At 45.2% G+C, this 15771-nt stretch overlaps 5 non-coding genes across 5 annotated transcripts; all 5 read right to left on the bottom strand.

The window, feature by feature from the left end:
- Nucleotides 1-1002: 1002 nt before the first annotated feature.
- TRNAV-CAC (transfer RNA valine (anticodon CAC)) lies at nucleotides 1003-1075 on the bottom strand. The gene has a single exon. It is a non-coding gene; the product is annotated as a tRNA-Val (tRNA).
- A 3100-nt stretch (nucleotides 1076-4175) lies between these two features.
- On the bottom strand, nucleotides 4176-4248 carry TRNAV-CAC (transfer RNA valine (anticodon CAC)). Its single transcript has one exon. It is a non-coding gene; the product is annotated as a tRNA-Val (tRNA).
- A 614-nt stretch (nucleotides 4249-4862) lies between these two features.
- Nucleotides 4863-4935, bottom strand: TRNAV-CAC (transfer RNA valine (anticodon CAC)). The gene has a single exon. It is a non-coding gene; the product is annotated as a tRNA-Val (tRNA).
- Nucleotides 4936-10088: 5153 nt separating this feature from the next.
- On the bottom strand, nucleotides 10089-10161 carry TRNAV-CAC (transfer RNA valine (anticodon CAC)). Its single transcript has one exon. It is a non-coding gene; the product is annotated as a tRNA-Val (tRNA).
- A 5293-nt stretch (nucleotides 10162-15454) lies between these two features.
- Nucleotides 15455-15527, bottom strand: TRNAV-CAC (transfer RNA valine (anticodon CAC)). Its single transcript has one exon. It is a non-coding gene; the product is annotated as a tRNA-Val (tRNA).
- Between the last annotated feature and the right edge of the window lie 244 nt (nucleotides 15528-15771).

Genomic DNA, 15771 nt, shown 5'->3' with positions numbered 1-15771 from the left:
TCTAGCTTATTATTAAGTCCAATCACGATGGTCAAAACATGTATCTATCAGAACTCGAACCTGAGATCTTCCGCATGTTAGGCGGACGTGACAACCACTACAACAAAGATACTTGGCTATTCTGAGTTTTCGAAGAGATCTATCCTATTATTATGTCTAATCACGGTGGTCAAAATGCATCTACCAGGGCTCGAACCTGGGACCTTCCGCGTGTAAAGCGGACTAGATAACCACTACACCATAGATGCTTGGTTATTCTAAGTTTTCCAAGAGATCTATCTTATTATTTTGTCCAATCACGATGGTCGAAACACGTATCTATCAGAACTCGAACCTGATATCTTCCGCGTGTTAGGCGGACGTGATAACCACTACACCATAGATACTTCGTTATTCTGAGTTTTCCAAGAGATCTAGCTTATTATTATGTCCAATCACGATGGTCAAAACATGTATCTACCAGGGTGCGAACCTGGGACCGTTTGCGTGTTAGGCGGACGTGATAACCACTAAACCATAGATACGTTGTCAAACAGAGTTTTCCAAGAGATCTAGCTTATTATTAAGTCCAATCACGATGGTCAAAACATGTATCTATCAGAACTCGAACCTGAGATCTTCCGCGTGTTAGGCGGACGTGATAACCACTACACCATAGATACTTCGTTATTCTGAGTTTTCCAAGAGATCTAGCTTATTATTATGTCCAATCACGATGGTCAAAACATGTATTTACCAGCGCGCGAACCTGGGACCGTTTGCGTGTTAGGCGGACGTGACAACCACTAAACCATAGATACGTTGTCAAGCAGAGTTTTCCAAGAGATTAGCTTATTATTATGTCCAATCACGATGGTCAAAACATGTATCTATCAAGGCTCGAACCTGAGACCTTCCGCGTGTAACGCGGACTTGATAACCACTACACCATAGATACTAGGTTATTCTGAGTTCTCCAAGAGATCTCGCTTATTATTATTTCCAATCACGATGGTCAAAACATGTATCTACCAGGGCTCGAACCTGGGTCCTTCCGCGTGTGAAGCGGACGTGATAACCACTAAACCATAGATACTTTGTGCTACAGAGTTTTCGAAGAGACGTACCTTATTTTTATGTCTAATCACGATGGTCAAAACATGTATCTATCAGGGCTCGAACCTAGGACCTTCCGCGTGTTAGGCGGACGTGATAACCACTACACCATAGATACTTGGTTATTCTGAATTTTCCAAGAGATCTAGCTTATTATTATGTCCAATCACGATGGTCAAAACATGTATCTACCAGGGCTCGAACCTGGGTCCTTCCGCGTGTAAAGTGGACGTGATAACCACTACACAATAGCTATTTCGCTAATCTGAGTTTTCAAAGAGATCTAGCTTATTATTATGTCCAATCACGATGGTCAAAACATGTACCTACCAGGGCTCGAACCTGGGACCGTTTGCGTGTTAGGCGGACGTGATACACACTAAGCCATAGATACTTAGTTTCTGAGTTTTCAAAGAGATGTACCTTATTATTATGTCTAATCACGATGGTCAAAAGATGCATCTACCAGGGCGCGAACCTGGGACCGTTGCGTGTTAGGCGGACGTGATAACCACTAAACCATAGATACGTTGTCAAACAGAGTTTTCCAAGAGATCTAGCTTATTATTAAGTCCAATCACGATGGTCAAAACATGTATCTATCAGAACTCGAACCTGAGATCTTCCGCGCGTAAAGCGGACGTGATAACCACTACAACAAAGATACTTGGCTTTTTCTGAGTTTTCGAAGAGATCTAACCTTATTATTATACCTAATCACGATGGTCAAAACATGTATCTACCAGGGCGTGAACCTGGGACCGTTTGCGTGTTAGGCGGACGTGATAACCACTAAACCATAGATACGTTGTCAAACAGAGTTTTCCAAGAGATCTAGCTTATTATTAAGTCCAATCACGATGGTCAAAACATGTATCTATCAGAACTCGAACCTGAGATCTTCCGCATGTTAGGCGGACGTGACAACCACTACAACAATGATACTTGGCTATTCTGAGTTTTCGAAGAGATCTATCCTATTATTATGTCTAATCACGGTGGTCAAAAGATGCATCTACCAGGGCTCGAACCTGGGACCTTCCGCGTGTAAAGCGGACTAGATAACCACTACACCATAGATGCTTGGTTATTCTAAGTTTTCCAAGAGATCTAGCTTATTATTTTGTCCAATCACGATGGTTGAAACACGTATCTATCAGAACTCGAACCTGAGATCTTCCGCGTGTTAGGCGGACGTGATAACCACTACACCAAAGATACTTCGTTATTCTGAGTTTTCCAAGAGATCTAGCTTATTATTATGTCCAATCACGATGGTCAAAACATGTATCTACCAGGGTGCGAACCTGGGACCGTTTGCGTGTTAGGCGGACGTGATAACCACTAAACCATAGATACGTTGTCAAACAGAGTTTTCCAAGAGATCTAGCTTATTATTAAGTCCAATCACGATGGTCAAAACATGTATCTATCAGAACTCGAACCTGAGATCTTCCGCGTGTTAGGCGGACGTGATAACCACTACACCATAGATACTTTGTTATTCTGAGTTTTCCAAGAGATCTAGCTTATTATTATGTCCAATCACGATGGTCAAAACATGTATCTATCAGAACTCGAACCTGAGATCTTCCGCGTGTAAAGTGGACGTGATAACCACTACAACATAGATACTTCGTTATTCTGAGTTTTCCAAGAGATCTAGCTTATTATTATGTCCAATCACGATGGTCAAAACATGTATTTACCAGCGCGCGAACCTGGGACCGTTTGCGTGTTAGGCGGACGTGACAACCACTAAACCATAGATACGTTGTCAAGCAGAGTTTTCCAAGAGATCTAGCTTATTATTATGTCCAATCACGATGGTCAAAACATGTATCTATCAAGGCTCGAACCTGAGACCTTCCGCGTGTAAAGCGGACTAGATAACCACTACACCATAGATGCTTGGTTATTCTAAGTTTTCCAAGAGATCTAGCTTATTATTTTGTCCAATCACGATGGTTGAAACACGTATCTATCAGAACTCGAACCTGAGATCTTCCGCGTGTTAGGCGGACGTGATAACCACTACACCAATGATACTTGGCTATTCTGAGTTTTCGAAGAGATCTATCCTATTATTATGTCTAATCACGGTGGTCAAAAGATGCATCTACCAGGGCTCGAACCTGGGACCTTCCGCGTGTAAAGCGGACTAGATAACCACTACACCATAGATGCTTGGTTATTCTAAGTTTTCCAAGAGATCTAGCTTATTATTTTGTCCAATCACGATGGTTGAAACACGTATCTATCAGAACTCGAACCTGAGATCTTCCGCGTGTTAGGCGGACGTGATAACCACTACACCAAAGATACTTCGTTATTCTGAGTTTTCCAAGAGATCTAGCTTATTATTATGTCCAATCACGATGGTCAAAACATGTATCTACCAGGGTGCGAACCTGGGACCGTTTGCGTGTTAGGCGGACGTGATAACCACTAAACCATATATACGTTGTCAAACAGAGTTTTCCAAGAGATCTAGCTTATTATTAAGTCCAATCACGATGGTCAAAACATGTATCTATCAGAACTCGAACCTGAGATCTTCCGCGTGTTAGGCGGACGTGATAACCACTACACCATAGATACTTTGATATTCTGAGTTTTCCAAGAGATCTAGCTTATTATTATGTCCAATCACGATGGTCAAAACATGTATCTATCAGAACTCGAACCTGAGATCTTCCGCGTGTAAAGTGGACGTGATAACCACTACAACATAGATACTTCGTTATTCTGAGTTTTCCAAGAGATCTAGCTTATTATTATGTCCAATCACGATGGTCAAAACATGTATTTACCAGCGCGCGAACCTGGGACCGTTTGCGTGTTAGGCGGACGTGACAACCACTAAACCATAGATACGTTGTCAAGCAGAGTTTTCCAAGAGATCTAGCTTATTATTATGTCCAATCACGATGGTCAAAACATGTATCTATCAAGGCTCGAACCTGAGACCTTCCGCGTGTAACGCGGACTTGATAACCACTACACCATAGATACTAGGTTATTCTGAGTTCTCCAAGAGATCTCGCTTATTATTATTTCCAATCACGATGGTCAAAACATGTATCTACCAGGGCTCGAACCTGGGTCCTTCCGCGTGTGAAGCGGACGTGATAACCACTAAACCATAGATACTTTGTGCTACAGAGTTTTCGAAGAGACGTACCTTATTTTTATGTCTAATCACGATGGTCAAAACATGTATCTATCAGGGCTCGAACCTAGGACCTTCCGCGTGTTAGGCGGACGTGATAACCACTACACCATAGATACTTGGTTATTCTGAATTTTCCAAGAGATCTAGCTTATTATTATGTCCAATCACGATGGTCAAAACATGTATCTACCAGGGCTCGAACCTGGGTCCTTCCGCGTGTAAAGCGGACGTGATAACCACTAAGCCATAGATACTTAGTTTCTGAGTTTTCAAAGAGATGTACCTTATTATTATGTCTAATCACGATGGTCAAAAGATGCATCTACCAGGGCACGAACCTGGGACCGTTGCGTGTTAGGCGGACGTGATAACCACTAAACCATAGATACGTTGTCAGACAGAGTTTTCCAAGAGATCTAGCTTATTATTAAGTCCAATCACGATGGTCAAAACATGTATCTATCAGAACTCGAACCTGAGACCTTCCGCGTGTAACGCGGACTTGATAACCACTACACGATAGATACTAGGTTATTCTGAGTTCTCCAAGAGATCTCGCTTATTATTAGTTCCAATCACGATGGTCAAAACATGTATCTACCAGGGCTCGAACCTGGGTCCTTCCGCGTGTGAAGCGGACGTGATAACCACTAAACCATAGATACTTTGTGCTACAGAGTTTTCGAAGAGACGTACCTTATTTTTATGTCTAATCACGATGGTCAAAACATGTATCTATCAAGGCTCGAACCTGAGACCTTCCGCGTATAACGCGGACTTGATAACCACAACACCATAGATACTAGGTTGTTCTGAGTTCTCCAAGAGATCTAGCTTATTATTATGTCCAATCACGATGGTCGAAACATGTATCTATCAGAACTCGAACCTGAGATCTTCCGCGTGTTAGGCGGACGTGATAACCACTACACCATAGATACTTCGTTATTCTGAGTTTTCCAAGAGATCTAGCTTATTATTATGTCCAATCACGATGGTCAAAACATGTATCTACCAGGGCGCGAACCTGGGACCGTTGCGTGTTAGGCTCACGTGATAACCACTAAACCATAGATACGTTGTCAAACAGTGTTTTCCAAGAGATCTAGCTTATTATTAAGTCCAATCACGATGGTCAAAACATGTATCTATCAGAACTCGAACCTGAGATCTTCCGCGTGTTAGGCGGACGTGATAACCGCTACACCATAGATATTTGGTTATTTTTAGTTTTCCAAGAGATCTACTTTATTATTATGTCTAATCACGATGGTCAAAACATGTATGTATCAGGGCTCGAACCTGAGACCTTCCGCGTGTAAAGCGGAGGTGATAACCACTACACCATAGTTACTTCGCTAATCTGAGTTTTCCAAGAGATCTAGCTTATTATTATGTCCAATCACGATGGTCAAAACATGTATCTATCAAGGCTCGAACCTGAGACCTTCCGCGTGTAACGCGGACTTGATAACCACTACACCATAGATACTAGGTTGTTCTGAGTTCTCCAAGAGATCTAGCTTATTATTATGTCCAATCACGATGGTCGAAACATGTATCTGTCAGAACTCGAACCTGAGATCTTCCGCGTGTTACGCGGACGTGATACCCACTACACCATAGATACTTCGTTATTCTGAGTTTTCAAAGAGATCTAGCTTATTATTATGTCCAATCACGATGGTCAAAACATGTATGTACCAGGGCTCGAACCTGGGACCGTTTGCGTGTTAGGCGGACGTGATACCCACTAAACCATAGATACTTTGTTTCTGAGTTTTCGAAGAGATGTACCTTATTATTATGTCTAATCACGATGGTCAAAACATGTATCTCCCAGGGCTCGAACCTAGGACCGTTTGCGTGTCAGGCGGACGTGATAACCACTAAACCATAGATACTTAGTTTCTGAGTTTTCCAAGAGATCTAGCTTTTTATTATGTCCAATCACGATGGTCGAAACATGAATCTACCAGGGCGCGAACCTGGGACCGTTTGCGTGTTAGGCGGACGTGATAACCACTAAACCATAGATACGTTGTCAAACAGAGTTTTCCAAGAGATCTAGCTTATTATTAAGTCCAATCACGATGGTCAAAACATGTATCTATCAGAACTCGAACCTGAGATCTTCCGCGTGTTAGGCGGACGTGATAACCACTACACCATAGATACTTCGTTATTCTGAGTTTTCCAAGAGATCTAGCTTATTATTATGTTCAATCACGATGGTCAAAACATGTATTTATCAGAACTCGAACCTGGGACCGTTGCGTGTTAGGCGGACGTGATAACCACTAAACCATAGATACGTTGTCAAACAGAGTTTTCCAAGAGATCTAGCTTATTATTAAGTCCAATCACGATGGTCAAAACATGTATCTATCAGAACTCGAACCTGAGATCTTCCGCGCGTAAAGCGGACGTGATAACCACTACAACAATGATACTTGGCTTTTCTGAGTTTTCGAAGAGATCTAACCTTATTATTATGCCTAATCACGATGATCAAAACATGTATCTACCAGCGCGAACCTGGGACCGTTTGCGTGTTAGGCGGACGTGATAACCACTAAACCATTGATACGTTGTCAAACAGAGTTTTCCAAGAGATCTAGCTTATTATTAAGTCCAATTACGATGGTCCAAACATGTATCTATCAGAACTCGAACCTGAGATCTTCCGCGTGTTAGGCGGACGTGATAACCACTACACCATAGATATTTGGTTATTCTTAGTTTTCCAAGAGATCTACTTTATTATTATGTCTAATCACGATGGTCAAAACATGTATGTATCAGGGCTCGAACCTGAGACCTTCCGCGTGTAAAGCGGACGTGATAACCACTACACCATAGTTACTTCGCTAATCTGAGTTTTCAAAGAGATCTAGCTTATTATTATGTCCAATCACGATGGTCAAAACATGTATCTATCAAGGCTCGAACCTGAGCCCTTCCGCGTGTAACGCGGACTTGATAACCACTACACCATAGATACTAGCTTGTTCTGAGTTCTCCAAGAGATCTAGCTTATTATTATGTCCAATCACGATGGTCGAAACATGTATCTGTCAGAACTCGAACCTGAGATCTTCCGCGTGTTACGCGGACGTGATACCCACTACACCATAGATACTTCGTTATTCTGAGTTTTCCAAGAGATCTAGGTTATTATTTTGTCCAATCACGATGGTCAAAACATGTATCTATCAGAACTCGAACCTGAGATCTTCCGCGTGTAAAGCGGAGGTGATAACCACTACAACAAAGATACTTGGCTATTCTGAGTTTTCGAAGAGATCTAACCTTATTATTATGCCTAATCACGATGGTCAAAACATGTATCTAACAGGGCTCGAACCTGGGTGCTTCCGCGTGTAAAGCGGACGTGATAACCACTACACCATAGTTACTTCGCTAATCTGAGTTTTCAAAGAGATCTAGCTTATTATTATGTCCAATCACGATGGTAAAAACATGTATCTACCAGGGCTCGAACCTGGGACCGTTTGCGTGTTAGGCGGACGTGATACCCACTAAACCATAGATACTTTGCTTGTGAGTTTTCGAAGAGATGTACCTTATTATTATGTCTAATCACGATGGTCAAAACATGTATCTCCCAGGGCTCGAACCTGGGACCGTTTGCGTGTTAGGCGGACGTGATAACCACTAAACCATAGATACTTAGTTTCTGAGTTTTCCAAGAGATCTAGCTTTTTATTATGTCTAATCACGATGGTCAAAACATGTATCTCCCAGGGCTCGAACCTGGGACCGTTTGCGTGTTAGGCGGACGTGATAACCACTAAACCATAGATACTTAGTTTCTGAGTTTTCCAAGAGATCTAGCTTTTTATTAAGTCCAATCACGATGGTCAAAACATGTATCTATCAGAACTCGAACCTGAGATCTTCCGCGCGTAAAGCGGACGTGATAACCACTACAACAAAGATACTTGGCTTTTCTGAGTTTTCGAAGAGATCTAACCTTATTATTATGCCTAATCACGATGATCAAAACATGTATCTACCAGCGCGAACCTGGGACCGTTTGCGTGTTAGGCGGACGTGATAACCACTAAACCATTGATACGTTGTCAAACAGAGTTTTCCAAGAGATCTAGCTTATTATTAAGTCCAATCACGATGGTCCAAACATGTATCTATCAGAACTCGAACCTGAGATCTTCCGCGTGTTAGGCGGACGTGATAACCACTACACCATAGATATTTGGTTATTCTTAGTTTTCCAAGAGATCTACTTTATTATTATGTCTAATCACGATGGTCAAAACATGTATGTATCAGGGCTCGAACCTGAGACCTTCCGCGTGTAAAGCGGACGTGATAACCACTACATCATAGTTACTTCGCTAATCTGAGTTTTCAAAGAGATCTAGCTTATTATTATGTCCAATCACGATGGTCAAAACATGTATCTATCAAGGCTCGAACCTGAGACCTTCCGCGTGTAACGCGGACTTGATAACCACTACACCATAGATACTAGGTTGTTCTGAGTTCTCCAAGAGATCTAGCTTATTATTATGTCCAATCACGATGGTCGAAACATGTATCTGTCAGAACTCGAACCTGAGATCTTCCGCGTGTTACGCGGACGTGATACCCACTACACCATAGATACTTCGTTATTCTGAGTTTTCCAAGAGATCTAGGTTATTATTATGTCCAATCACGATGGTCAAAACATGTATCTATCAGAACTCGAACCTGAGATCTTCCGCGTGTAAAGCGGAGGTGATAACCACTACAACAAAGATACTTGGCTATTCTGAGTTTTCGAAGAGATCTAACCTTATTATTATGCCTAATCACGATGGTCAAAACATGTATCTACCAGGGCTCGAACCTGGGTGCTTCCGCGTGTAAAGCGGACGTGATAACCACTACACCATAGTTACTTCGCTAATCTGAGTTTTCAAAGAGATCTAGCTTATTATTATGTCCAATCACGATGGTAAAAACATGTATCTACCAGGGCTCGAACCTGGGACCGTTTGCGTGTTAGGCGGACGTGATACCCACTAAACCATAGATACTTTGCTTCTGAGTTTTCGAAGAGATGTACCTTATTATTATGTCTAATCACGATGGTCAAAACATGTATCTCCCAGGGCTCGAACCTGGGACCGTTTGCGTGTTAGGCGGACGTGATAACCACTACACCATAGATATTTCGTTATTCTGAGTTTTCCAAGAGGTCTAGCTTATTATTATGTCCAATCACGATGGTCAAAACATGTATTTATCAGAACTCGAACCTGAGATCTTCCGCATGTAAAGCGGACGTGATAACCACTACAACAAAGATACTTGGCTATTCTGAGTTTTCGAAGAGATCTATCCTATTATTATGTCTAATCACGGTGGTCAAAAGATGCATCTACCAGGGCTCGAACCTGGGACCTTCCGCGTGTAAAGCGGACTAGATAACCACTACACCATAGTTACTTGGTTATTCTAAGTTTTCCAAGAGATCTAGCTTATTATTATGTCCAATCACGATGGTCAAAACATGTATCTACCAGGGCTCGAACCTGGGACCGTTTGCGTGTTAGGCGGACGTGATAGCCACTAAACCATAGATACTTAGTTTCTGAGTTTTCGAAGAGATGTACCTTATTATTATGTCTAGTCACGATGGTCAAAACATGTATCTACCAGGGCTCAAACCTGGGACCGTTTGCGTCTTAGAAGGACGTGATAACCACTAAACCATAGATACTTAGTTTCTGAGTTTTCCAAGAGATCTATCTTATTATTATGCCCAATCACGATGGTCAAAACATGTATCTACCAGGGCTTGAACCTGGATCTTTCCGCGTGTGAAGCGGACGTGATAACCACTACACCATCGATACTTGGATTTTCTGAGTTTTCGAAGAGATCTACCTTATTATTATGTCAAATCACGTTGGTCAAACCATGTATCAACCAGGGCGCGAACCTGGGACCGTTTGCGTGTTAGGCGGACGTTTTTTTTTTTTTTTTTTTTTATTTTTTATTATAAAACAAAATTGATACAAACGTCAAAGATAATCAATGTTACTTTGTACACGTCAGGAAATATCGAACAATTACAACCAGTCTAAGAATTGTCTTATATGCTTTAAAAATTGTTCATCACGATTCAATAACAAAAAATGGGAGCTTAAGGTTAGACGTAGTTCGCGTTTTAAAATAGCGTAACAACGTTTTTCTAAAATAGCTAACGAGACTTTGCCAGTACTAATTAAAAACGAACGTGCATTTAAAACCAGCCATTTAAAGAGTGACGTTAAGAAATGAACGAATTTCACACGGGATTTCGGGCGAATGCCAGCCGAATAATGTTGAAAGATGATAAAAGAGTCCCTGCCGGGCGTACAACTGCCCAGCACACTGTCAAGGGCCAAGCCTAATTTAGTGACAAAGAGGGACTGCCAGAGCCGAATCGTAAAGGGGCAGCGCAAGAAAATGTGCTCTAAAGTTTCGACATTGTTGAAGCAAAACACGCACGTGGGGTTAGACGAAAGACCGATGGCGAAAAGACGCTCAGACGTAAAGATAGCCCCATGCACCACTTGAAGGTTGACGTCGCGATGAGAAGGACGAAGCAAAGACGAGTGTAACGTTGACCAGGCAGGGCGAGGCAGGGGACCCCCAAAGAACCGGCGCCAGGCATGCTCACCTGGGGACTCAGCAACGGTGGAGAGCGCAAAACGACCGTAGATGACCTTGCTGGTCAGGGCAGTCAAGTCGAAATCCGCACCCGTATTATCGACTAGTGTCACACTGACCGTACGGCAGAAGCGGCGCCGCGACCGAACGCGGGAAAGACAAGTCTCCGGGAGAACAGAATGTATATATTGAACCGCAGTTGTAAGCCACGGCGGGCAAGGGGCGTCCGAAGCTAGCCCACACAGGTCAGCAATCGCGGGACTGGGTAAAAAACCCGGAACCACTTCGTAAGTAAAATCCCGTAAGCGATACAGACCGTGAAAAAGAAAACACGCACGAGCACGCGGACTGAGACCGGACATGTCAATACGCGGGTTGAAAAATAAAACCGAATTTAATAAATCGGGCGGGTCTCTAAAATGCAGATTCTGAGTGGCACAGAATTCAGACCAAGCGAGCCAAAGCTCACGATACCGGGGTGAGAGCCTCGCGACATACGAGGCAGGGAGCGTGCACTGTAAAATGTCAAATCCCGGGTCCAAGGCATGCAAAGAAGGACACAACAAATACTGAGCCAGTTCGTACGTACGTTGCGCGTCGGCGCCCGTAATATACCGTAACAGTTCTTGCAAGCGAAAAGTAAGTTTCTTCGTGCGCAAGTCAACCAGACCGAAGCCGCCGACCTTCTTCGGACGCGTAAGCAAAGAATAAGCGACCGCATGGGCGCGTTCACCCCACAAAAACCCAGGGTTTCCCGGCGAAAGTCGTCCTCAAACCGATTAGGTAACGCGAGGGACCGCAGCGAATGCCCCAGTAATGACATGGCCAAAGTGTTGACCACCACGATCTTGCCCGACAAGGAAAGGCGCCGACCTTTCCAAATGCGAAGGACACGACGGAATTTAGCCAAACGCGGGGTCCAGTTAAGATCGTCCGATACCGCGCCATCCGTACTGAGAAAGATGCCCAAAATCTCGAGCGGGTCGGACGAGATAGTGAGGTCCGCAACGGTGGAAGGGGCTCGACCCCGGTCGCAATCCAACCACATACCTCGACACTTGGAGATGTTCAAGTCGGAACCCGACGCGAGGCCATACCGCTGATATTCCCGCACAACTTCCAAGACGGACGCTGTATCACGGACCACCAAGGCATTGTCATCGACATGAACCCGTAACAAGGGAGGAGGCTGAGAGGTCGGCCAAAAAATCCGGTCGATAGCGGGACGGCATTCCAAGGCGTAGCAAAGGGGTTCGGAAGAGAGAACGTAAAGCAAGGGACTAAGCGGACAGCCCTGGCGGACCGATCGACCGAGCTGAAAAAAGTCTGTTAAATATCCATTTATTTTCAGGCAAGACTTGCTGCCAACGAGAAATAATTGAATCCACTTGCGAAAAGGCTCGCCGAAGCCAAAAGCGCGAAGTACCGCAAAGAGGTAGTCCCACGAAACCTGATCAAACGCTTTCGCGAGATCTAATTTAACGAGGATACCCGGCCCGCGAGACCGCTGCAGATAGTCCATGATGTCGGAGAAAAGGGCGGGAGTACTGGTCGCGGAACGTGATCGAACGGCGCCCGTTTGCGAACCATGAATTAACGATGGAAAAATTGAAGATAGCCGTGAACCGAGTACTTTCGCGACGAGCTTATAGTCCGCGTTTAGCAACGTGATGGGGCGTCTGTTCTTGACGTCTCTTAAATCACCGGCTTTAGGCAGCAAGATAATGAGCCCTTCCTTCATAGAAGGAGGAAGGCGACCCTCCGAATGACAATGGGAAAAGAGTGCAACAAATTCTTCCTGAATATGTGGCAGCACGAATCGCCAGAACTCATTCGTGAAACCGTCAGTACCCGGGCTTTTGCCGGCGGGAGCGCAATTTAAGACCATTGAAATGTCCGCCCACCGTATCGGGGCATCACAAACCTGCGCGTCGGCCGCACAAAGTCTGTTAGTAACGAAAGACGCGTAAAAGTCAATTACAGCCCGGTCCGTAGGACGTCTACGAGACATCGCCGCGAAGTGTTCAAAATAGCGCTGCCGAACGGCCCCCGGTACCGTGAGGAGCTGCGCGTCAGGCGCGAAGACACATTTGATCGACTTAGAAGACTGCCGATGACGTTCCAGGCGGAGAAAAAAGGACGTAGGACGCTCACCGGCCGAGCGCCATTGCTGGTTAGCCCGAACTACTGCCCCCTGCAGCACCCCCCTGTCGAAGTCGTTTAAGGCCTCCTTCGCCACAAGAAAGTCCGCGAGACCAACCGAGGAATTAGATGCGGCCAGCTGAGTCTTGGACAAGGCTTCGCGTAAGCGAGTTCGTTCGGCGCGATCACGCGAGGCTTGAACCTTCCCGTACAACATGGCATGTTCGCGTAGGGACTGCTTTAAAGCTTCGTACCATGCAAATTTGTCCGGCGATTCGCGAAAGCGTTGGCGACTCCGGCGAAGAATGCGTAGGACCGCCTGGCGGTAGGCGTCGAACTGCAAGAGACGCGCATTAAAAGACCACGTACCTGGGCCCATCTTAACGCCGTCCAAGACGAGACGGAGTTCAAGGGCGCGATGGTCCGAAAGGGGACACGGTAAGATCTGACAGGTCGTAACATTCTGACGATCCTCCCCGGCAAGGAGAACATAGTCGATGCGCGATTGAAGATAAGAGCCATACACGGGACCGGACCAGGTCCAGTCAAAGTTGTCCGCATGTGTTGCGCGCCAAACGTCAATGAGGTGGGTATCACGTAGAAATCGGAATAAGGCAGTCGAGCCAAAACGCGAAGAGGAACCAGACAATGGTCGGCGATCCAGACCCGGCTGCGCTACGTCGTTAAAGTCCCCAACGACTAGGGGACGCGAACAGCGCGAGACCACCCCCCGCAAGCGGTCATAAAAGGGCAAACGATCGGGCGCGACATTCGGAAGATACACGTTCACGATATCCAGAGGTTCGCTGTCAATGGACAAAGACGCCAAAATAAACCGGCCCTCCCCACTACGTAGGACGCGGGAAGGCAAAACGTCAAGACCCGCCCGAATGCAAATGGCAACACCGCGAAAACCGGAAACAGGGTCATTATCAAAATAAATGGGACCGCGCCAAAGAGACCGAAAAACCGCGACATGGGAGCCCGACCAGTGAGTCTCTTGGAGACACAAAACGTCGAAACCCTTGCTCCATTCAACCAGTTCTTTCATCTTCGCCAGAGCCCGCAAACCGCGGACGTTAAGAGAAACGATTTTTATCATTGAAGGGCGAGAGCAGCGGAGGGGTTACCGGGTCAGCGATAAGACGTGGAGAAGGAGGCCGACCAAGCAAGGGGAGGTCTGACTTAGGTCGTTTCAGCCCCTGCTTACCACCGACAACACGCCAGTCGCCCTGGCCATCCTCGGGCGAAACAGAAGGTTCACTCTCACTACTAGAAACTGGACGTTTCTGAGCCGCAACCAGTACTTCAGAGTCTCCAGGCGCTGCAACTGGTGACCCGCCCTCCGGGATAACCTCGGCGGAAGAAACACCAACGGGCAAGTCGACAGAAGGTGCAGCAGGAGGCAAGCGACGAGGTATATCAACATTGGGGCAAACCCGCGCGATATGCCCCTGAGCGTCACACCGGCGGCAAACGAAGAGAGGACAGTCCTTGTAGAGGTGAGAGTTAGACAGACACTTATTACAAACTTTGCCCTGCCGATCATGCCGAACGCGGTAGGAGCTTTCGAGCCCCATGACGTCGACCAAACGCAAACTATAAGGTAAGCTAGAGACACCCTCGGGTAGCGAAACCTTTATCGATCGTTGCCCGTAATACTTGCCATGTGTACGCTCCCAAACCACCTCACTTTTTAACTCGCAATTATAACTCAGCAACTTTGCCTTTAAAACGTCATCCGATACAAACTCCGGGAGATCAAAAAAGGTAGCAATGATCTCGCGACTCCCGACTTTACGCACCACGCAGTCTTCCGCCTCGAGCCCAAGACCTAATTCTGCGCAATTATCCGCATCTTCCAACGACACAAATGTTATGAAAAATCCGCCTTTCGTACTCACCACCGACGAATAAGAATCCGCACCAAAAGTCAATGACAAAGCCTCTTCAATCTTCGAAACAACGCGCTCCTGACATTCTACAAAAACCGAACGTTTCAAAACTTCCATCGTGTAAGTAGATTAGTAATAATAATAGATTAGTTGAAAAAATAACGGGACTCTGCCCGAGGCAGAGCCCAAAACGCGAGAAACCCGACTCAAAATAGACAGCAAAAAAGAAACTCACGCAAGGAAACGAATAAAAAAGTCAAAAGGCCGAAAAAAAAACCCGCGAGCAAGAGGAGAAGCCGAGGACGGAGCGAGAGAAAAACGCGACCGCACTCGACGAAAACCAAAACGCGAATCCCCTTAGGCGGACGTGATAGCCACTAAACCATAGATACGTTGTCAAACAGAGTTTTCCAAGAGATCTAGCTTATTATTATGTCCAATCACGATGGTCAAAACATGTATCTACCAGGGCTTGAACCTGGATCTTTCCGCGTGTGAAGTGGACGTGATAACCACTACACCATAGATACTTCGTTATTCTGAGTTTTCCAAGAGATCTAGCTTATTATTATGTCCAATCACGATGGTCAAAACATGTATTTATCAGAACTCGAACCTGAGATCTTCCGCATGTAAAGCGGACGTGATAACCACTACAACAAAGAATCTTGGCTATTCTGAGTTTTCGAAGAGATCTATCCTATTATTATGTCTAATCACGGTGGTCAAAAGGTGCTTCTACCCGGGTTCGAACCTGGGACCTTCCGCGTGTAA

The sequence above is a fragment of the Phalangium opilio genome, unplaced genomic scaffold, assembly GCF_054372755.1.
Source record: "Phalangium opilio isolate 3A_F unplaced genomic scaffold, DU_Popi_V2 ptg000230l_1, whole genome shotgun sequence".
Taxonomy (NCBI): domain Eukaryota; kingdom Metazoa; phylum Arthropoda; class Arachnida; order Opiliones; family Phalangiidae; genus Phalangium; species Phalangium opilio.
Note: the sequence above shows the minus strand (reverse complement) of the source record. Positions and strands in the feature narration are given on the sequence as shown.